A 24723-nucleotide genomic window follows, 5' to 3' on the forward strand; every position below is an offset into this window, starting at 1 on the left:
CAAGAGAAACGCGCATCGCTCGCCCCCCGACCTCCCACCGTGACCGGAAACTCCCCGAAATTTTCCTCCCCCTCACTTCTACCGCGGTTTTTTCCGTCATGGACGGCCCAAAGAATGTCATGCATCTGCATCTCTGGCCCGCCCAGGACGAAAAGCCCATTTTCTGTCATGATTTTTTGTCATAGAAGTAGGAGCCCACCACATCTATGATGATACCGGGTTTTGTCACAATTATCGTCATAGAAGTGTCATATGTATGACAGGAAAAAAATCGTTCGGCCCAAAATGTCACGGATGTGTCTTTTTTTTGTAGTGCAGGCGGGCACAGAGCGTAGTTTCCTCTTTGGTGCAAGGGAAGTAAGCCACAAGCGCGGAGTCCAGAGGAATCAGCCAAAGGTTTCCATTATGGTGCAACAAGACCAAGACCTCCAGGACGAGAGGCTTTTCACAAGCGATGACTACTTTTGTCAGGATAAGTGATGAGGCACGACCTCGATCGTGCCGCTAATTTGGACTGATCTTTCACGATGCAATAACTTTGTAGATCCACCGATAAAAAATACTCCCAATTACACGAGCAGTACGCGTAACCTGAAGCAGGGGTGATGACGACCAACGGACAATTCCTCGTCTCACGAGGAACCTCCCGTCGAAGTAGACGTAACCAGCACGCAACCCGTAAAGAATGACGGACCTCGAGCCAAGTGAAACTTTCATGCAGAAAATTCACACAAAATAAATACCACAGACACCCAAAGAGGACCGCTTAATAGTCGATACACGACATTGTCTAACTCTAAAAAATAACCTCCCGTACATTGGCCGTAGCCAGCCCTCTTTATGGGCGTCACATACCTGGTCGAACTGACCCAGGTGCTAGCTAACTTCCATCCGGACTCTATCTCTCTTTTCTTGATTTAAACTAAACAAAGCTTATCTAAATAACTAACCGGCAAGATTGATCACGTAAGAACCTGGACTCAAAGAAAAGACAACGAAACTAGTACTACTGGATAAAAGAAAAAATTGACTCTCACGTTGTCACACAAGAACTTGGAGTGGAATTCTTTCCAATGAAAAACCAACTGCATGGTAGCGTTCTAAACGTCGGCTTCATCGCTTCTTCCTCGGGTTCGATTGCTGATGGAAACTTCAAGAAAATAGATCCAATATAAAACACATGTTCACTGACCGCCTGTGTTTGCACATCTGGTATCTTGGTCATATTCTTCTTCTCCAGAAACAACTTGCATTTTTCTGATACTTGTTGCATCAAATTCCAGCGGGCTAAGTTTCTGTCCTTTTATGTAGAACATGAAATAGCCTGAAATATTTTTGAACACGAAACAATAGTTTCGGCACCAGTGATCACATCAATAAGCTATACTGCTTGTTCCCTTTCGAATTTGGCCGTTGCGGGATCCCTTCCCGCCAACATTTGAGAAGAGGACCAAGGCCACTATAAATAGGACTTAGCCACCACCATAGAAGGGGCATCTGATCTAGTTCACATCCCACCAGCCCTCTTGAGCTCAAGAACACCTCACCTCCCGAGGCTAGTCCATCCACTGTACCATTCGGCCCTTCGAGGCAATCCACCAAAACGCTGGAGTAGGGTATTACACCGCAAGGTGGCCCGAACAGGATAAACTGTTGTGTCTCTTTGTCTCTTCGAGCTCGTCACGCTAGGCTTAGGAGAATGTGAGTAGGCAGGATGGGTAGGTTGAGATTTCCGCACGCACCTCAGAGTTTGAACCTCTCAAGGGTTTGTGGAACCCGTAATCCGACATTTGGCATGCTAGGTAGGGGTGCATCGGATCTTCTCTTCCGTCGATCGATCCACCGTCACTCCACAACTCCATGGCCGACGCACACCGAGCTCACGCTGAGCGTCGGGCTGCAGTCGCCGCTCATGTTGCTCAGATGGCTCCGGCGGGCGATGGTTGTGCTCGTTGTGCTCCGTCTCTAGTTGCCAACACCACCACGTGCCCTGCCGGCCACGAGCAGCAAGCTTCTTCGTTGCACCCGTCGGTGCGCCGCGACGGGTGCACCGCCACTCCATCACTGACTCCGGCAGCTTCGTCCTCCCACGCGCTTCACGGCCCGGCGAACGCACAGGCCCCTCTGCTCATGGTGCGGGAGCTCCTTCGCTACCACCCGGTCAACGACTTATACGAGGAGTGGCTCGAGCGGATCGCTGAGCTCGTCAACGCGACCGGGGGCTCCGTCGCGCCGGCCCACTCCCTGCCTCAGCAGACGCCAGCCGCGGGCGACGTGGCTCACGGGGCTCCCCCACCACCTCCGGCCCAGGGCGTCATCATTGAGCCAAGGCGTGTGGCGCCGCGGTGCGACCCACCATGCCAGGCACCTGCGCAGCAAGAAGTGAGCTGCCAGGTGGTGCAGCGACCTCAAGGAGAAGCACGTGTACTTCTTGCACCCCCGCGTCAAGCCCGCGTGCCGCCATAGAAGGTAGTGGCGCGTGTGCACCAGTACCAAGTTCTACCTCCTCGGCGGGCCTTAGTGGCCACAACAGGATGTCGTGCGTTCACCCCGGAGCTCTGCAACATCGTCTAGCCGAGCAAGTTCAAGCCTGACTTGCCCCCATGCTACGAAGGCACTGCCGACCCCGCCGAGTTCTTGCAGCTCTACGAGCTGAGCATCGAGGCGACCAGCAACGATGAAAAGATCATGGCAAACTGGTTTCCGATGGCCCTCAAGTATGGCACGCGTTCTTGGCTCCTGAACCTTACCGAGGGGTCGGTCTCTTCCTGGGAGAAGATGCGTGGCCGCTTCATCGCCAACTTCCAGGGCACCCGCGACCGTCTGCCGGCCGCGGGTGACCTGCGTCGCATCAAGCAGCAGCCTGGAGAGACTTTGCAGAAGTATATCCAGCGCTTCAACAATGTTCGCCTCAAGATCCCCAAGGTGTCAGACGAGGCCATCGTCTCAGCATTCACTGATGGCGTCCGTGATGTCAAGATGAAGGAGGAGCTCGCTATCCATGATGATCTCTGCACAGCCCTGGAGATGTTCAACATGGCCAACAAGTGCACAAGGGCTGAGGAGGGGCGCCTCTCCCTCCTCGAGCTCCCTGGTAACCCACAAGTATAGGGGATCACAACAGTTTTCGAGGGTAGAGTATTCAACCCAAATTTATTGATTCAACACAAGGGGAGCCAAAGAATATTCTCAAGTATTAGCAGTTGAGTTGCCAATTCAACCACACCTGGATAACTTAGTATCTGCAGTAGAGTATTTAGTAGAAAAGTAGTATGGAAGTAACGGTAACAGTAGCAAAAGTAACAGTAGCAGTTTTGTAGTAATTGTAACAACAGCAACGGTAAAGTAAATAAGCAAAGAGCAATATGTGAAAAGCTCGTAGGCAGTGGATCAGTGATGGATAATTATGTTGGATGCGATTCCTAATGTAATAGTTATAACATAGGTTGACACAGAACTAGCTCCAGTACATCAATGTAATGTAGGCATGTATTCCGAATATAGTCATACGTGCTTATGAAAAAGAACTTGCATGACATCTTTTGTCCTACCCTCCCATGGCAGCGGGGTCCTAATAGAAACTAAGGGATATTAAGGCGTCCTTTTAATAGAGTACCAGACCAAAGCATTAACACATAGTGAATACATGAACTCCTCAAACTACGGTCATCACCGAGAAGTATCCCGATTATTGTCACTTCGGGGTTGTCAGATCATAACACATAATAGGTGACTATAGACTTGAAGATAGGATCAAGAACTCACATATATTCATGAAAACATAATAGGTTCAAATCTGACATCATGGCACTCGGGCCCTAGTGACAAGCATTAAGCGTAGCAAAGTCATAGCAACATCAATCGCAGAACATAGTGGATACTAGGGATCAAACCCTAACAAAACTAACTTGATTACATGGTAAATCTCATCCAACCCATCACCGTCCAGCAAGCCTACGATGGAATTACTCACGCATGGCGGTGAGCATCATGAAATTGGTGGTGGAGGATGGTTAATGATGACAACGGTGATGAATCCCCCTCTCCGGAGCCCCGAACAGACTCCAAATCAGCCCTCCTAAGAGGGATTAGGGCTTGGCGGCGGTTCCGTATCGTAAAATGCGATGAATCTTTCTCTCTGATTTTTTTTCTCCGTGAACGTGAATATATGGAGTTGGAGTTGATGTTAGTGGAGGTCCAGGGGGCCACGAGGCAGGGGGCGCGCCCTAGGGGGGCGCCCCCCACCCTCGAGGATAAGGTGTAGGCCCCCTGGTGCTGATTCTTTCGCCAGTATTTTTTATTAACTCTGAAAAGTTGCTCCATGGATTTTCAGGTCATTTCGAGAACTTTTATTTCTGCACAAAAATAACACCATGGCAGTTCTCCTGAAAACAGCGTCAGTCCGGGTTAGTTCCATTCAAATCATTCAAGTTAGAGTCCAAAACAATAGCAAAAGTGTTTGGAAAAGTAGATACGATGGAGACGTATCAACTCCCCCAAGCTTAAACCTTTGCTTGTCCTCAAGCAATTCAGTTGACAAACTGAAAGTGATAAAGAAAAACTTTTACAAACTCTGTTTGCTCTTGTTGTTGCAATTATGTAAAGACAACATTCAAGTTTTTAGCAAATATTATGAACTAACCATATTATCAATAACACTTAGGTGTCATGTTTACTCATATCAATGGCATAATCAACTAGCGAGCAATAATAATAAATCTCGGATGACAACACTTTCTCAAAACAATCATATTATGATATAACAAGATGGTATCTCGCTAGCCCTTTCTGAGACTGCAAAACATAAATGCTAAGCACCTTTAAAGATCAAGGACTGACTAACCATTGTAATTCATGGTAAAAGAGATCCAGTTAGTCATACCCAATATAAACTAATAGTAATGTATGCAATGACAGCGGTGCCCTCCATCGGGTGCTTTTTAATAAGAGGGTGATGACTCAACATAAAAGTAAATAGATATGCCCTTCACAGAGGGAAGCAGGGATTTGTAGAGGTGCCAGAGCTCGATTTTGAAATAGAGATAAATAACATTTTGAGCGGTATACTTCCACTGTCAACATAACAACTGGGAGATCTCGATATCTTCCATGCTACACACATTCTAGGCGGTTCCCAAACAGAATGGTAAAGTTTATACTCCCCCACCACCAACAAGCATCAATCCATGCCTCGCCCGAAACAACGGGTGCCTCCAACTAACAACAATCCTGGGGGAGTTTTGTTTAATTATTTTGATTTGATTTAAGCATGGGACTGGGCATCCCGGTGACCAGCCATTTTCTCGTGAGTGAGGTGTGGAGTCCACTCCTCTTGAGAATAACCTGCCTAACATGGAAGATACAGACAGCCCTAGTTGATACATGAGCTGCTCGAGCATACAAAACAGAATTTCATTTGAAGGTTTGGAGTTTGGCACATACAAATTTACTTGGAACGGCAGGTAGATACCGCATATAGGAAGGTATGGTGGACTCATATGGAATAAATTTGGGGTTTATGGAGTTTGGATGCATGATACGTCTCCGTCGTATCTATAATTTTTTATTGTTCCATGCCAATATTCTTCAACTTTCATATACTTTTGGCAACTTTTTATACTTTTTGGGACTAACATATTGATCCAGTGCCCAGTGCCAGTTCCTGTTTGTTGCATGTTTTAAGTTTCATAGAAAACCCATATCAAACGGAGTCCAAACGGGATAAAAACGGACGGAGAATTATTTTGGAATATTTATGATTTTTGGGAAGTAAAATCAATGCGAGACGATGCCCGAGGGGGCTAGGAGATAGGGGGCGCGCCCCAGGGAGGCAGGCGCGCCCTGGACTCTCCTGGGCCCCCCGTAAGGCAGTTGACGCTCTTCTTTTGCCACAAGAAAGCTAATTTTATGAGAAAAATCTGGGCAAAAGATTCACCCCAATCGGAGTTATGGATCTCCGGATATAAAAGAAACGGTGAAGGGGCAGAATCTGAGAACGCAGAAACGGAGAGATAGATCCAATCTCGGAGGGGCTCTCGCCCCTCCCAAGCCATGGGAGCCAAGGACCAGAGGGGAAACCCTTCTCCCATCTAGGGAGGAGGTCAAGCAAGAAGAAGAAGAAGGGGGGCTCTCTCCCCCTTGCTTCCGGTGGCGTCGGAGCGCTGCCAGGGGCCATCATCATCACCGCGATCTACACCAACACCTCCGCCATCTTCACCAACACCTCCATCACCTTCCCCCCCCCTCTATCTACAGCGGTCCACTCTCCCGCAACCCGTTGTACCCTCTACTTGAACATGGTGCTTTATGGTTCATATTATTATCCAATGATGTGTTGCCATCCTATGATGTCTAAGTAGATTTTTGTTGTCCTATTGGTGGTTGATGAATTGCTATGATTGATTTAATTTGCTCATGGTTATGTTGTTGTCCTTTGGTGCCCATCATATGAGCGCGCGCGTGGATCACACCATAGGGTTAGTTGTATGTTGATAGGACTATGTATTGGAGGGCAAGAGTGACAGAAGCTTCAACCTAGCATAGAAATTGATGCACACGGGATTGAAGGGGGACCAAATATCTTAATGCTATGGTTGGGTTTTACCTTAATGAACGTTAGTAGTTGCGGATGCTTGCTAATAGTTCCAATCATAAGTGCATAGAATTCCAAGTCAGTGATGACATGCTAGCAGTGGCCTCTCCCACATAAAACTTGCTATCGGTCTAGTAAAGTAGTCAATTGCTTAGGGACAATTTCACAACTCCTACCACCACTTTTCCACACTCGTTATATTTACTTTATTGCTTCTTTATCTAAACAGCCCCTACTTTTTATTTACATGCTTTTTATTATCTTGCAAAGCTATCCAACAACACCTACAAAGTACTTCTAGTTTCATACTTTATCTAGGTAAAGTGAACGTCAAGCGTGCGTAGAGTCATATCAGTGGCAGATAGGACTTGAGAGAGTATTTGTTCTACCTTTAGCTCCTCGTTGGGTTTGACACTCTTACTTATCGAAAGAGGCTACAACTATCCCGTATACTTGCGGGTCATCAAGACCTTTTTCTGGCGCCGTTGCCGGGGAGTCATAGCGTGGGGTGAATATTCTCGTGTGTGCTTGTTTGCTTTATCACTAAGTAATTTTTATTTGTTGTTCTAAGTTGTTCTCTATCTTTAGTTATGGATATGGAACACGAAATACCAAAAACATTAGGTGTACTTTCTACTCATGGAGATGGGGAACCTCCTAAAACCCTCAATGCTCGTTATGTGACAGAAATTATGTACTACTTTGGTAATCCTGAGAAAACCCCAGTCAACTTTGTTATGGGAGACACGTTGGATCAACGTCAATACTTTAGGGATTATCACTTGACACAAAAAGGGAAACTATTATGGGATCAAATTTCTATGTTATGTTGGTATGCTAGGAAACTATGCTTGAGTTATGATTATACTTGTTGCTCTAGGATGAAGGCTCCACACCTTCCCTTTTCATGCAAATTTAATGATGATAAAACCTTAGCTTCTTATGCTAATGGTAGATATGATTACTATGATGTGGAACAAATAGAAGAATTTGTCACTTTTATGGGTCCTTATGAGATTGAATCTATGTTTAAAGAGTTTGATGATTCAGTTTATAGACCTGCTATACTTAAATATTGTTATAAGAATTATGAATACAATTACAATATTGATGCATTTATAGAGAAAGTCTCCGCTGTCCAAGAAGAGACTAATATTTTGCAGGAAGCTATGGAACAAGAAATTGATGAAACTGTGAGCTCATTGGATGAAAAAGATGATGAGGAGAGTGAAGAAAAGGAGGAAGAGCGGATTAGCTACCCGTGCCCACCTTCTAATGAGAGTAACTCTTCAACTCATACATTGTTTAATTCCCCTTCGTGCTTACCGAAGGATGATTGCTATGATGATTGCTATGATCCCTTTGATTCTCTTGAAATATCCCTTTTTGATGATGCTTGCTATGCTTGTGGCCAAGATGCCAATATGAATTATGCTTATGGAGATGAACTTGCTATAGTTTCTTATGGTAAACATGAAATTGTTGCTATTGCACCCACGCATGATAGCCCTATTATCATTTTGAATTCTCCAAACTACATTATATCGGAGAAGTTTGTGCTTATTAAGGATTATGTTGATGGGTTGCCTTTTACCGTTGCACATGATAATTTTGATAGATATAATATGCATGTGCTTGCTGCTCCTACTTGCAATTATTATGAGAGAGAAACTATATCTCCACCTCTCTATGTTTGCAATATGATAAAATTGCAAGAAACTGCTTATACTATGCATTGGCCTTTACTATGTGTGCATGAATTGTTCTTTTATGACATGCCGATGCATAGGAAGAGAGTTAGACTTCGTCATTGCTTGATATATGTTACTTTGTGCTCATTACTAAATTACAAATCATTGTTAATTAAAATTGGCTTTGATTTACCTTGGGATCCGGGTGGATCCATTACTTGAGCACTATATGCCTAGCTTAATGGCTTTAAAGAAAGCGCTGCCAGGGAGACAACCCGGAAGTTTTAGAGATTCATTTATTTCTGTTGAGTGCTTTCATATAGTTTAAAAACAAAAAAAAATAAAGTGGGGAACCGAAAACTTTTCAAAAAAGAAAGTGAAAGTGAGAAAGACAAGCATTGTTGAAGTGGGAGAGCTCCTTGAACTTTGTTCATGCTCACGGAAACTTTGTGAATCTTGGTTACAGAAACTTTTCAACAAAAATAATTATCCCCTTGTACAATCCCATTGTATTATAAAAATAATGTGCTAAGGGTTGCCTTTAGGATGTTTACAATGCTTGTTGGTTTGTATGGTGCAGGACAGAAACTTTGGCTATAGTGCCTGATTTTACATTTTTAACTGGAACGTCAAATGGTTCTGATTTCCTTTGCACTGTCTTGATGTAAAAATTGTTTATTTTTCCTAATTTTGGTAGAATATTTGGGGTATCAGAAGTATGGTGAATGTTCATAAGACTGTTTTGTTTTTGACAGATTCTGTTTTTGATGCATAGTTTACTTGTTTTGATGAATCTATCAATTTATATCAGTGGATTAAGCCATGGAAAAGCTATATTACAGTAGACACAATGCAAAAACAAAATATGAATTGGTTTTCTACAGTACTTAGAATAGTGATTTGCTTTATTATACTAACGGATCTTACCGAGTTTTCTGTTGAAGTTTTGTGTGGATGAAGTGTTTGATCGAGGATGACTCGATATGTGGAAAAGGAAGAGAGGCAAGAGCTCAAGCTTGGGGATGCCCAAGGCATCCCAAGTAATTATTCAAGGAGACTCAAGTGTATAATCTTGGGGATGCCCCGGAAGGCATCCCCTCTTTCTTCAACAAGTATCGGTATGTTTTCGGATTCGTTTCGTTCATGCGATATGTACAAGTCTTGGAGCATCTTTTGCATTTAGTTTTCATTTTTATTTTATGCACCATGCTGGTATGAGATAGTCCTTGGTTGATTTATAGAATGCTCATTGAACTTCACTTACATCTTTTTGAGCATGGCTTTATAGAATGCTTCATGTGCTTCACTTATATCATTTGAAGTTTGGATTGCATGTTTCTCTTTACATAGAAAACCGCCATTTGTAGAATGCTCTTTTGCTTCACTTATATTTGTTAGAGCGTGGGCATATATTTTGTAGAAAGAACTGAACTCTCTTGCTTCACTTATATCTATTTAGAGAGATGACAGGAACTGGTCATTCACATGGTTAGTCATAAAATCCTACATAAACTTATAGATCGATGAATATGATATGTTTGATTCCTTGCAATAGTTTTGCGATATAAAGATGGTGATATTAGAGTCATGCTAGTGGGTGGTTGTGGATTGTAGAGACACTTGTGTTGAGGTTTGCAAGTCCCATAGCATGCACGTATGGTAACCGTTGTGTGACAAATTAGAAGCATGGGGTGTTTCTCTGATTGTCTTCCTTATGAGTGGCGATCGGGGACGAGCGATGGTCCTTTCCTACCAATCTATCCCCCCAGGGGCATGCGTAGTAGTACTTTGCTTCGAGGGCTAATAAAATTTTGCAATAAGTATATGAGTTCTTTATGACTAATGTGAGTCCATGGATTATACGCACTTTTACCTTTCCATCATTGCTAGCCTCTTCGGTACCGCACATTGCCCTTTCTCACCTTGAGAGTTTGTGCAAACTTCGCCGGTGCATCCAAACCCTATGATATGATACGCTCTATCACACATAAGCCTCCTTATATCTTCCTCAAAACAGCCACCATACCTACCTATCATGGCATTTCCATAGCCATTCCGAGATATATTGCCATGCAACTTCCATCATCAACATATACATGACTTGAGCATTCATTGTCATATTGCTTTGCATGATCGTAAGATAGCTAGCATGATGTTTTCATGGCTTGTCCGTTTTTTATGTCATTGCTATGCTAGATCATTGCACATCCCGGTACACTGCCGGAAGCATTCATATAGAGTCATATCTTTGTTCTAGTATCGAGTTGTAATACTGAGTTGTAAGTAAATAAAAGTGTGATGATCATCATTATAGAGCATTGCCCCATGAAAAAAAAGAAGAAAAAAGGAAAGGCCAAATAAGCCTAAATAAAAAAGGGGGCCAAAGAAGCCCACCCAAAAAAAGGGAATTTTTCATTATAGAACTTGGCTTGTATATTCCTACGATGGGCTTCCTCAAAATGCCCTAGGTCTTCGTGAGCAAGCAAGTTCTAGTGCATCCGTTGCATGGCAATCCCTACTCCTCGCATCGACATCAATTGATGGGCATCTCCATAGGTTGTTGATTAGCCGCGTCAACGTGAGACTTTCTCCATTTTTATCTTCTCCACATAAACCCCATATCATATTCTATTCCACCTATAGTGTTATATCCATGGCTTGCGCTCATGTATTGCGTGAGGGTTGAAAAATCTGAAGCGCGTTAAAAAGTATGAACCAATTGCTCGGCTTGTCATCGGGGTTGTGCATGATGGGAGCATTTTGTGTGATGAAAATGAAGCATGGCCAAACTATATGATTTTGTAGGGATAAGCTTGCTTTGGCCTTGTTGTTTTGAAAAGGCATGATTGCTTTATTGGTATGCTCAAAGTATTATTGTTTTTATGTCAAATGTTAGACTTTGCTTTGAATCACTCGTGTCTTAATATTCATGCCATGATTAGACATATGATCAAGATTATGCTAGGTAGCATTCCACATCAAAAATTATTCTTTTTTTATCATTTACCTACTCAAGGACGAGCAGGAATTAAGCTTGGGGATGCTGATACGTCTCTGTCATATCTATAATTTTTTATTGTTCCATGCCAATATTCTTCAACTTACATATACTTTTGGCAACTTTTTATACTATTTTTGGGACTAACATATTGATCCAGTGCCCAGTGCCAGTTCATGTTTGTTGCATGTTTTATGTTTAGCAGAAAACCCATATCAAACGGAGTCCAAACGGGATAAAAACGGATAGAGAATTATTTTGGAATATTTATGATTTTTGGGAAGTAAAATCAACGCGAGACGGTGCCCGAGGGGGGCAGGAGATAGGGGGCGCGCCCCAGGGAGGCAGGCACGCCCTGTACTCTCCTGGGGCCCCCATAAGGCGGTTGACACTCTTCTTTTGCCGCAAGAAAGCTAATTTTATGAGAAAAAACTGGGCGAAAGATTCACCCCAATCGGAGTTACAGATCTCCAGATATAAAAGAAACGGTGACGAGGCAGAATCTGAGAACACAGAAACAGAGAGATAGATCCAATCTCGGGGGGCTCTTGCCCCTCCCAAGCCATGAGAGCCAAGGACTAGAGGGAAACCCTTCTCCCAATAGGGAGGAGGTCAAGGAAGAAGAAGAAGAAGAAGGGGGGCTTGATAACCCACAAGTGTAGGGGATCGCAACAGCTTTCGAGGGTAGAGTATTCAACCCAAATTTATTGATTTGACACAAGGTGAGCCAAAAAATATTCTTGAGTATTAGCAGTTGAGTTGTCAGTTCAACCACACCTGGATAACTTAGTATCTGCAGCAAAGTGTTTAGTAGCAAAAGTGGTATGATACTAAAGGTAACGGTAGCAAAAGTAATGTTTTTGGTTTTTGTAGTAGTTGTAACAATATCAACGGAAAAGTAAATAAGCGAAGAACAATATGTGAAAAGCTCATAGGCAATGGATCAGTGATGGATAATTATGCCGGATGCGATTCCTCATGTAATAGCTATAACATAGGGTGACACAGAACTAGCTCCAGTTCATCAATGTAATGTAGGCATGTATTCCGTATATAGTCATACGTGCTTATGGAAAAGAACTTGCATGACATCTTTTGTCCTACCCTCCCATGGTAGCGGGGTCCTAGCGGAAACTAAGGGATATTAAGGCCTCCTTTTAATAGAGAACCGGAACAAAGCAATAGCACATAGTGAATTCATGAACTCCTCAAACTATGGTCATCACCGAGAAGTATCCCGATTATTGTCACTTCGGGGTTGTCGGATCATAACACATAATAGGTGACTATAGACTTGCAAGATAGGATCAAGAACACTCATATATTCATGAAAACATAATAGGTTCAGATATGAAATCATGGCACTCGGGCCCTAGTGACAAGCATTAAGCATAGCAAAGTCATAGCAACATCAATCTCAGAACATAGTGGATACTAGGGATCAAACCCTAACAAAACTAACTTGATTACATGGTAAATCTCATCCAACCCATCACCGTCCAGCAAGCCTACGATGGAATTACTCACGCACGGCGGTGAGCATCATGAAATTGGTGATGGAGGATGGTTGATGATGATGAGGGCGACGAATCCCCCTCTCCGGAGCCCCGAACGGACTCCAAATCAGCCCTCCCGAGAGAGATTAGGGCTTGGCAGTGGCTCCATGTCGTAAAATGCGATGAAACTTTCTCTCTGATTTTTTCTCCCCGAATGTGAATATATGGAGTTGGAGTTGAGGTCGGTGGAGGTCCAGGGGCCCATGACATAGGGGGCGCACCCAGGGGAGGGGGCGCGCCCCCTGTCTCGTGGACAGGGTGTGGGGCCCCTGGTCTTGATTCTTTCACCAATATTTTTTATATTTTCCAAAAAGTCGCTCCGTGGATTTTCAGGACATTCCGAGAACTTTTCTTTTCTACACATAAAACAACATCATGGCAGTTCTGCTGAAAACAGCATCAGACCGGGTTAGTTTCATTCAAATCATGCAAGTTAGAGTCCAAAACAAGGGCAAAATTGTTTGGAAAAGTAGATACGTTGGAGACGTATCAACTCCCCCAAGCTTAAACCTTTGCTTGTCCTCAAGCAATTCAATTGATAAACTGAAAGTGATAAAGAAAAACTTTTACAAACTCTATTTGCTCTTGTTGTTGTAAACATGAAAAGCTAGCATTCAAGTTTCAGCAAATATTATGAACTAACCATACTCACAATAACACTTAGGTCTCACAATTAATCATATCAATAGCATAATCAGCTAGCAAGCGATAATAATAAAACTCGGATGACAACACTTTCTCAAAACAATCATAACATGATATAACAAAATGGTATCTCGCTAGCCCTTTCTGAGACTGCAAAGCATAAATGCAGAGCACCTTTAAAGATCAAGGGCTGACTAAACATTGTAATTCATGGTAAAAGAGATCCAGTCAAGTCATACTCAATATAAACCAATAGTAATGAATGCAAATGACAGTGTGCTCTCCAGTAGGTGCTTTTAATAAGAAGGGTGATGACTCAACATAAAAGTAAATAGATAGGCCCTTCGCAAAGGGAAGCAGGGATTTGTAGAGGTGCCAGAGCTCGATTTTAAAATAGAGATTGAATAACATTTCGAGTGGCATACTTTCACTGTCAACGCAACAACTATGAGATGGTTGTGTCTTCCATACTACATGCATTATAGGCAGTTCCCAAACAGAATGGTAAAGGTTTATACTCCCCCAACCACCAACAAGCATCAATCCATGGCTTGCTCGAAACAACGAGCGCCTCCAACTAACAACAGCCTTGGGGGAGTTTTGTTTCATTATTTTGATTTGCTTTGATCTTTTGGATCACGGGACTGGGCACCCCGGTTACCGGCCCTTTCTCATGAATGAGGAGCGGAGTCCACTCCTCTTGAGAATAACCCACCTAGCATGGAAGATATAGGCAGCCCTAGTTGTAACATGAGGTGCTCGAGCATACAAAACAGAATTTCATTTGAAGGTTTGGAGTTTGGCACATACAAATTTACTTGGAACTGCAGGTAAATACCGCATATAGGAAGGTATAGTGGACTCATATGGAACAACTTTGGGGTTTAAGGAGTTTGGATGCACAAGCAGTATTCCCGCTTAGTACAGGTGAAGGCTAGCAAAAGACTGGGAAGCGACCAACTGAGAGAGCGACAATAGTCATAAACATGCATTAAAATTAATTCACACTGAATACAAGCATGAGTAGGATATAATCCACCATGAACATAAATATCATGAAGGCTATGTTGATTTGATTCAATTACATGCGTGAACATGTGCCAAGTCGAGTCACTCAATTCATTTAAAGGAGGATATCATCCCATCATACCACATCATAATTATTCTAATAGCATGTTGGCACGCAAGGTAAACCATTATAACTCATAGCTAATCAAGCATGGCACAAGCAACTTTAATCTCTAAATGTCATAGCAAATATGTTTACTTCATAATAAGCTGAATCAGAAACGATGAAGTCATCATATTTACAAAAACAAGTGAGGTCGAGTTCATACCAGCTTTTCTCATCTCAATAAGTCCAGCATATATCGTCATTATTGCCTTCCACTTGCACGACCGAACGATGTGTATAATAATAAGAGTGCACGTGCATAGGACTAAGCTGGAATCTGCAAGCATTCAAATCAAAAGAGAAGACAGGGTAATATGGGCTCTAAATTAAATAAACAATCATGCATATGAGAGCCACTAAGCATTTTCAATATGGCCTTCTCGACCCCCAAAGGAAAGAAAAGAAAATAAAACTATTTACACGGGAAAGCTCCCAACAAGTAAAAGAAGAACAAGAAATCTTTTTGGGTTTTAATTTTAATTTCTACTACAAGCATGAAAATTAAACTAACTAATTTTTTTGGTTTTTCTTAAGATTTATCAAACACACAAGAAAAAAACTAGAAGAAGAAATTTAAACTAACATGGATAATACAATGAAAGAGTATGAGCACCGACGACTAGTGTGTGAACATGAATGTAAAGTCGGTGAGAAATACGTACTCCCCCAAGCTTAGGCTTTTGGCCTAAGTTGGTCTAGTACCAAGGACCGCCTGGCTGATATCCGTAAGTGAAACTGGGGTCGTACTGAGATGCAGCGGCAACCGCCTCCTGAGCTGCGGCGCGTTGGCGAGCTGCCTCCGCTCTCCCCTCGTGTTCAGCTGCTTCCTCCCTGGTGACAACATATCTTCCTTTTGCCTGATAATCAAAAAGGTAGGGAGCAGGAAGAGTAACATGGACGACATTGCGTCAGTCATAGATTAGTCGATATTGGAGGAATTGTTCATTCCTCCCAAGAAACTGATGATTGGCCATAGCTTCAGAATCCAAATAAACGGGAGGTATTATCATATCTCCCTCTCGTGGGGCTATACCAAGGTAATTAGCCACACGGGTTGCATAAATTCCTCCAAATAAATTTCCCTTTCTACTATTATTCTGTAACCTACGTGCAACTATTGCCCTCAAGTTATAACCTTTATAACCTAACATAGCACTCTTGAGGACACACAGATCAGGGACACACATGTGGCATGCTTCATCTTTACCGTTAATGCATCTACCAATGAAGAGAGCAAAATAATGTATAGCAGGAAAATGAATGCTCCCTATGGTGGCTTGTGCTATGTCCCTAGATTCTCCCACAGTAATACTAGCAAGGAAATCTCTAAATTCATATTTGTGAGGATCATTAATATTACCCCACTACGGGAGTTTACAAGCAGTTGTAAAATCCTCTAAGTCCATGGTATAAGATGTATCATAAATATCAAATATGACACTAGGAGAATTACGCGTGCAGTTATATTTAAACCTCCGAACAAAGGAATCAGTCAATTGATAGTACTGAGGACACTTATCTTGTAAGAAGTCCTCCAACTCAGCATTACGCACATACGCGTCAAATTCCTCCTTGAAGCCTGCTTCGACCATAAAATCATCGGATGGCCACTCACAAGCTCGTACATCCGCGTCCCTCGGCAATTCAACATCTTGCTCACGTATAGCAATCCTGGGCCCTTTCTTCGCCAAGGAACCACCTTGGTACATTATTCTAAGCATAATTCTTTTTTTGAAAAATTTCTGAAATTTTAGTAACTTCAAAATAAAAGTGAATAAAACTAAACAAGATTGATAGCAACCACTCCTGCAAGTGCCTAGAGCCTATATCATGCATTGGAATTGCTTGGGACCTCATAAATTCAACATGCAAGCTCAAGAACATGGTCAGCTATGCAGCAAAAAATTGCAATGAATAAACTACTAAAACAAAAACTAATTGGACCAATGGAGGAGTCACATACCAAGCAACAATCTCCCAAAGCAGTTTTGTGAATGGAGCTTTGTGCAAGGAGATCGAAAATCGCTGCAAAATGAGCTAGAACTCGTGCTTGAGCTGGATGGGGATTTTTTTGGGTAGAAGATGAAGTGTGTGGGTGCTGGCATAAGTGGAGGGGGGCCACCAGGGGCCCACTAGACAGGGGGCGTGCCCAGGTGGGGTGGGCGCGCCCTCCACTCTCGTGGCCTAGTGCTTGCCCCTCCTGTAGTGTTTTCAGTGCCTAAAATCCTCAAATATTCCATAAAAATCATACTAAATTTGCAGGGCATTTGGAGCACTTTTATTTTAGGATATTTTTTTATTGTACGGATAATTCAGAAAACAGACAGATAATACTATTTTTGCTTTATTTATTCTAAATAACAGAAAGTAAAAAGAGCGTACAGAAGGTTGTGCCTTCTAGTTTCATCCATCTCATGATCATCAAAATGAATCCACTAACAAGGTTGATCAAGTCTTGTTAACAAACTCATTCCGAATAACACGGAACCGGAGAAATTTCAAATAACACTAAGTTAACTCAACGGGGATATGAAAATCCCCAACAATAAGAATATCATACTTTTTCTTGACAGTAGGGAGAGGAAATTCAAAACCTCCAATAATAATAGTTGGAACTTTTCAATAGAATTGATGCTATGAACTTGAGATTGTTTCCTCGGAAAGTGTACCGTATGCTCATTACCATTAACATGAAAAGTGACATTGCCTTTGTTGCAATCAATAACAGCCCCTGCAGTATTAAGAAAAGGTCTACCAAGGATAATCGACATACTATTGTCCTCGGGAATATCAAGAATAACAAAGTCCGTTAAGATAGTGACATTTGCAACCACAACAGGCACATCCTCACAAATACCGACAGGTATAGCAGTTGATTTATCAGCCATTTGCAAAGATATTTCAGCATGTGTCAACTTATTCAATTCAAGTCAACGATATAAAGAGAGAGGCATAACACTAACACCGGCTCCAAGATCACATAAAGCAGTTCTAACATAATTTCTTTTAATGGAGCATGGTATAGTTGGTACACCCGGATCTCCAAGTTTCTTCGGTATTCCACCCTTAAAAGTGTAATTAGCAAGCATGGTGGAAATTTCAGCTTCCGGTATGTGATGCCCCCGATTCAATCCTACACTAATCATACATGCAAACGTGTACGATCAAGATCAGGGACTCACGAGAAGATATCATAACACAACTCTAAAAATAAAATAAGTCATACAAGCATCATAATACAAGCCAGGGGCCTCGAGGGCTCGAATACAAGTGGTCGATCATAGACGAGTCAGCGGAAGCAACAATATCTGAGTACAGACATAAGTTAAACAAGTTTGCCGTAAGATGGCTAGCACAAACTGGGATACAATCGAAAGAGGCGCAGGCCTCCTGCCTAGGATCCTCCTAAACTACTCATGGTCGTTGTCAGCAGCCTGCACGTAGTAGTAGGCACCTCCAGTGTAGTAGTCGTCGTCGACGGTGGCGTCTGGCTCCTGGGCTCCAACATCTGGTTGCGACAACCAGGTAGAAGGGAAAGGGGGAAAAGGGGGAGAAAAGCAACCGTGAGTACTCATCCAAAGTACTCGCAAGCAAGGAGCTACACTACATATGCATGGGTATATGTGTAAAGGGCCATATCAGTGGACTGAACTGTAGAATGCCAGAATAAGAGGGGGATAGCTAATCCTGTCGAAGACTACGCTTCTGGCAGCCTCCGTCTTGTAGCATGTAGAAGAGAGTAGACTGAAGTCCTCCAAGTAGCATCTCCAAGTAGCATCGCATAGCATAATCCTACCCGGCGATCCTCCCCTCGTCGCCCTGTGGAAAAGCGATCACCGGGTTGTTTGTGGAACTTGTCTGGGTGTGTTTTATTAAGTATCCGGTTCTAGTTGTCATAAGGTCAAGGTACAACTCCAAGTCGTCCTGTTACCGAAGATCGCGGCTATTCGAATAGATTAACTTCCCTGCAGGGGTGCACCACATAATCCAACACGCTCGATCCCATTTGGCCGGACACACTTTCCTGGGTCATGCCCGGCCTCGGAAGATCAACACGTCGCAGCCCCACCTAGGCCTAACAGAGAGGTCAGCAAGCCGGTCTAACTCCTAAGGCGCAGGGGTCTGGGCCCATTGCCCATTGCACACCTGCATGTTGCGTGGGCAGCCGAAAGCAGAACTAGCCCCCTTAATACAAGAGCAAGCTTACGTTCCAATCCGGCGCGCGCCGCTTAGTCGCTGACGTCTAGAAGGCTTCGGCTGATACCACGACGTCGAGTGCCCATATCTTCCCCACGTAGTTGGTTAGTGCGTGTAGGCCAGTGGCCAGACTCAGATCAAATACCAAGATCTCGTTAAGCGTGTTATTATGAAGCAACCGCGAACGCCGACTAGGGCCAGGCCCACCTCTCGCCTAGGTGGTCTCAACCTGCCCTGTCGCTCCGCCACATAGTAACAGTCGGGGGCCGTCGGGAACCCAGGCCCACCTCTACCGGGATGGAGCCACCTGTCCTTTCAGCCCCCTTATCCGAATCACTTAGGGGTACTCAACGAGCTGACCCGACTTTAGTCACCATCTATAGTATGTATATATATATATAGTATATACCCGTGATCACCTCCCGAGTGATCACGGCCCAATAGTATAGCAAGGCAGACTGACAAGAATGTAGGGCCAATGATGATAAACTAGCATCCTATACTAAGCATTTAGGATTGCGGGTAAGGTATCAATGACTGTAGCAACAATGACAGGCTATGCATCAGAATAGGATTAACGGAAAGCAGTAACATGCTACACTACTCTAATGCAAGTAGTATAGAGAAGAATAGGCGATATCTGGTGATCAAGGGAGGGGGCTTGCCTGGTTGCTCTGGCAAGAAGGAGGGGTCGTCAACTCCGTAGTCGAACTGGGCAGCAGCAGCGTCGGTCTCGTAGTCTACCGGAGAGAAGAGGGGGAAGAAACAATGAATACAATGCAAACAGATGCATAATGATGCATGACAAAGCAATGCGTGATGCTAGGCGTGCCCTAACGCGGTAGTAGGTGGTACCGGCGAAGGGGGGAAACATCCGGGAAAGTATCCCCGGTGTTTCGCGTTTTCGGACAGAGGAACCGGAGGGGGAAAGTTGCGAGTTCGATAGGTTAGGAGTGTGTGGCAGACGAACCGGCTGCATATCCGGATTCGTCTCGTCGTTCTGAGCAACTTTCATGTAGAAAGTATTTTCATCCGAGTTACGGATTAAAAGATATGATTTTCTAAAGATTTAAATCATTTTCTGATTTTAATTAGTTATTTAATTCTAACATTATCCAGAATAGTGTCTGCTGATGTCAGCATGATGCAATGCTGAGCTCATCGGTCAACAGTGCGGTTGACTGGGTCAAAACTGACCTGTGGGTCCAGTGGGACCCACCTGTCATTGAGACAGAGGTGAAATAGGATTTGTTTTAAACTAATTAGGATTAGGTAAGTGTGGGCCCCATTATTCAATGCCTAATTGGCTCAGATTAATTAGATTAATTAATTTAATTAGCAAATAAAAAAGGGGGGCCACTGGTCAGCTGCTGGGACCAGCCCAGTCAGCAAGTTGACCACGGTCAACAGGTCAAAGGGGGCTCTGGGCCCACCAGTCAGTGGCCCAGGCGGTGCCACGTGGACGCCACGTCGGACACCGGCCGGAGACACGCCAGAGCTAACTCTGGCGAGCCAAACACGGTGGCGCGGCTTGGGAGGGACGCGGGTTTCGTGCCCAGGGGGTCTGCTGGGCTGTGGCCGGGCGCGTTCGACGCGGCTCGGCGTCGCGCGTCGAGCGGTGGTGGCTAGAGGGGTTGGAACGGACGGAGGCGAGCGCTACGAGCTCGCCGGCGGCGAGGTGCTCCGGGCGAGCGACAACAACGATGATATGGGGCGGTTTTGGGCAAACCGGAGAGCGGGGCGAGGCCTACGCGGCGTGGGGAATGCAACGGGGTTGAGCCCGTGACCAAAAGGTCACCGGAGCCTTGCCGGCGGCGAGCTCCACGGTGAAGTGTTCGGGCGCTCGTTGGGGACAGCGTTAGGAGGCACGAGGGGGTGTACTGGAGGGTGCTACGGTGTCGCGGTGGTGCAGTGAGCACGGTTACACGGTCGGACGAGAGCCGCGCGTGCGGTGACCGCGACGGCGAGCTTGACGGCGGAGCCGTAGCCCGGCAATGGTGGTGCGTCGCGCACGACTAGCTATGGCATGGAAATGAAGTAAGGACGGGGAGAAGAAGGGGGTGGAGCTCACAGAGTGGCACACGAAAGGCCCGCGGTGAACGGGAGCGCAGAGACGAGGCGGAATCCGACGCGGTGGAGCTCGGTGTTCGTAGGTTGAAGATGACCTTGTCCACGACGCTGCGACGGCGCGGAGCTCGAATCAACGCTAGGGGACAACGAGGCGGGCAACGAGGGAGCCCGATGACACGTGGGCACGGTGCGGGGAGGACGGTGGCCACGGCTACGTGACGGCCACGGCTATGGGAGAGAGCGCGCTCGGGATCGGGCGAGAGGAGAGGGGAGAGGTGGATCTGGGGGAGGGGAGGCGCACGCACCGAGAGAGAGAGAGAGGGGTGAGTGGGAGGCGGGATCGAGGAGGCGGGGGCATGGCAATCTTATCCCCTCCTCGACGCCGGTGAGGGGGTCCGGCGGAAGCACGCCCCTGTTCCGACCCTGGTCGGGGGAACAGAAAAGGGGGAGAGCGACCGGGGGAACGGGCCGGGTCGGCCGGATGGCCAGGTGGGCCGGCCTGGCTGCGAGCTGGGCCGTCTGGTCCAGGGGGGCTTTTTTTTCTGTTTCTGTTTTGTATTTTCTTTTATTTATTTCTTTTTCCTTTTCTGTTTTATTTAATTTAGGGCATTTAGGTATTTTATAAAATTGCGTCTTCTACACCATAATTACCTGTGCCATTTTTGGCACTGCCCGAACATTTTTGTTTTAACTTTTGAAAACTTTTATTGTTGATATTAATTTGAATTTGAACCTTGAAAGGGCTTCGAATCATCATGAGTTTAACAACAGTCCGTGGTGACGTGGCATCATTAGCGTGGGATTACTGTAGCTTAATTATCCGGGCGTCACAATTCTCCTCCACTACAAGAAATCTCGTCCTGAGGTTTAGGAGCGGTTATAAGGGGGAAGGGATCTGGTTACAAAATTCTAACGATTCTTCCCGGTCATAGTTTCTCTTCTCGAAGAGGTCATTCCATTACATTCATGTCTTTAGTCCTCTGCTTCAGGTCATCATGATGAAGTCGTCGTCCTTCCTTCAGGATCTTCACCGTACTTACGAAAGGGTAAGAAGGGAAAATTCTATATGGATGGATTCTAACAAGATCGAGCATCAGACGGTTAACTCAGGGAAGAAGCACAAGTATCTCTCGATTTGAAACTTAATAAGATATCGAGAGCAAAGTAAGAGGGTACCATGAGAAGTTTCAAACAGATAGGCAATCGTTCGATGCCTAATCAGAAGGTGAAAGGGTTTTAGGGCAACGAGAATAGGTATTGCGCCTCATACCAGAATAGATCACTAGATATGTGGTCCGTGAATTACATACAAAGTCAAGCGCGAGGAACAACCTTGGGAACAGGTGGTGCACAGGAGAGTCAGGTTTCAATCCTGTAGAACAGTGGGTTATGGGCCCACCATGTGGGATAAAAGTAGGAGGAGTGGTGACATCTTGCATGGTCATGATAGCAAGGCATGTCATAGGGTAGCCTGTCGATTATGACGGCAACAACGTCGGTACCAAGGGCGAGGGACGAAGAGAACCATTTTCCTGCTCGTTGAATGAGGCGGGCCATTAGGCAAAGTTCTCGTCCATCGGTGGCTACTGGAATATCATCAACAATAGTAACAGGGTCTTGCTGACAGAATTGTACACCGAGGTGTTCACATAAGCAGGAGAATATTACTGCTTAGATCATATAGATCACAAGAAACGTTAAACCAACTAATGGAAAGGAAAATATGATTATCAGATTAAACAGAACAATGGAAAGAAAATGTGTTTAAACACATATTTCAGGGGTATATCCTTTCCAAGGACAAACAGAACATGATATCCATGACATGATATTAAGTAGAAAAGCCTCTAGGTGAGGGGAGAGAAATTTTCATGACATTATCCATACAGCGGTGTTTGGATAATTGAGCAAGAAACGTTTAGCATTGGGCTTCAAATGTTCTTGTTGAAACATCGGAGTACCATAGACATGCTTCGAGATAGCATTGACATGGTCAACAGGTGAAGATCAGACTTTGGAAACAAAAAGGATCCATCAGGAACAACTCATAGAATAAGTCTTACAATTTCCTCATGGAAGAATGGATAACCTTGCTAAAAAGGAAACTATAACAGTAGGTCCTCCGGCCAGGTGTGCTGGGCATGACATCACCTTACCGGGTCATATACAGACCAATGTTGTGACTCTTGGAAAGTGTTCCAACCATCATATCTGAGCGAGATTCAGATCTGATCGGTGTTAGGATACCTCAGACTCAGGATGCTTGAGAATAAAAGGTGCGACACAATTTGACGGGATAACACTATAAGATTCTCGGAAATGAACTATGAAGTGATTTCCGTTAACAAGAGTTCATCATTAACCCAAGGAGAGAACAAGGAGGTGGCTGATGAACTCAGCGACAATTCATCAAGATTTCCAAAGGATGGATTTCCACAATTATGTGAACAAGTAGATGACACTTGTCAATTCAAGGGATATAATGTTGTATGCTCGACGGAAACATACACCATCAATCATTAGTTGAAAGGTGTGCCCGAAATATGACCTTAGGCGGCAAGATCAATGTTAGAGTGACGATTCAATAACCAACAGTCTAAGAACGAATTGTTGATCGTTAACTTCAAAGCAATAGGGTTGCTAGAAGTATAGAACTCGAAAAAAATCGTTAACATATTGGTATCCTGGTTAAAAACAACACGGGGACCAAGGAAGAACGGTGATGGTGAGAAGTATCATCATACCGAGAATTTCTAAGAGGTGGAGCAATCCCCACAACATTCTCGATAGAAAAGACAGTGATACTTCAAGGCAGAACACAACACTAGTCAGAGAGCAAGTTGTATTCATAATGTGGACAAGTTCGTGATGGAAGGAAGTCAAGGGTGTTGTCGATGATAATAAAAATCATCGAGGGCAAGGATGGTATTTCTCTTCATGAATTCAATTGATATCCTGGAAGGTGTTGATGATGATCACGACACAATTGTCGAGAGATTTCATGGAGGTGTAATCGATCGGCGATGACATCAAGTCAAAGGACTGATGCAGTGAAAGGTTATAGGAACCACGAGTATGACACAAACTCAAAATCAAGCTTGCTGTTCAAGGCGAAATGATATGACAAGGAAAATCGACGTAAGCTTAGCTCATCGTCGAAAATTGTGCTTCGAGAAGAAGGACCAGGTAGCACAGTTAAAATCAACACGAATAGATATAGCAGAGTAGGCTAGGAATGACATGATCGGGTACAAACTCGTAAGTAAAGAAGATTACTAAAAGTTGTTGAACCGTAATGCGGACTCGGTTCAGTTATCGGTGTCTTGGAGTGTTTAATAACTCAAAGCCCGTGAAAAATTGGAATCAGTGAGAATGTAGCACTTGATGGAGAACTCATGAGAAGTTATGCAGTCCCGTGATGATCTCAAGATACCAGGGTGTAATACTCGACGAAAGATCAAAGTAAAGGTTGGACACGTGTATTGGTCCACAGAAGACAAGTGCTTAAACTTGCCTAGGAAATGGGATCAAAGAAGACATATGGTCGGAACCACGATTGCAAGGGATCAATTCACCGATACCAAGGATATTATATCAAGGAAATAGTTATTAATACAAGAAGCTTCCATGATAAGTTCCACATGGGGTCCATGGGCATGAACACAAGTTCAAGGTCTTCTTCAATGTATAACCTTCCATTCACCTCTCGTATTTCGAAAATGACATTAGTTGTTGAAAGTTTTACCTGGTGCAACACCAGATAAGTATGACCCATGAAATCTTCTGGGTTCACACAGATT

This window comes from Triticum dicoccoides, chromosome 4B, assembly GCF_002162155.2.
Source record: "Triticum dicoccoides isolate Atlit2015 ecotype Zavitan chromosome 4B, WEW_v2.0, whole genome shotgun sequence".
NCBI lineage: Eukaryota > Viridiplantae > Streptophyta > Magnoliopsida > Poales > Poaceae > Triticum > Triticum dicoccoides.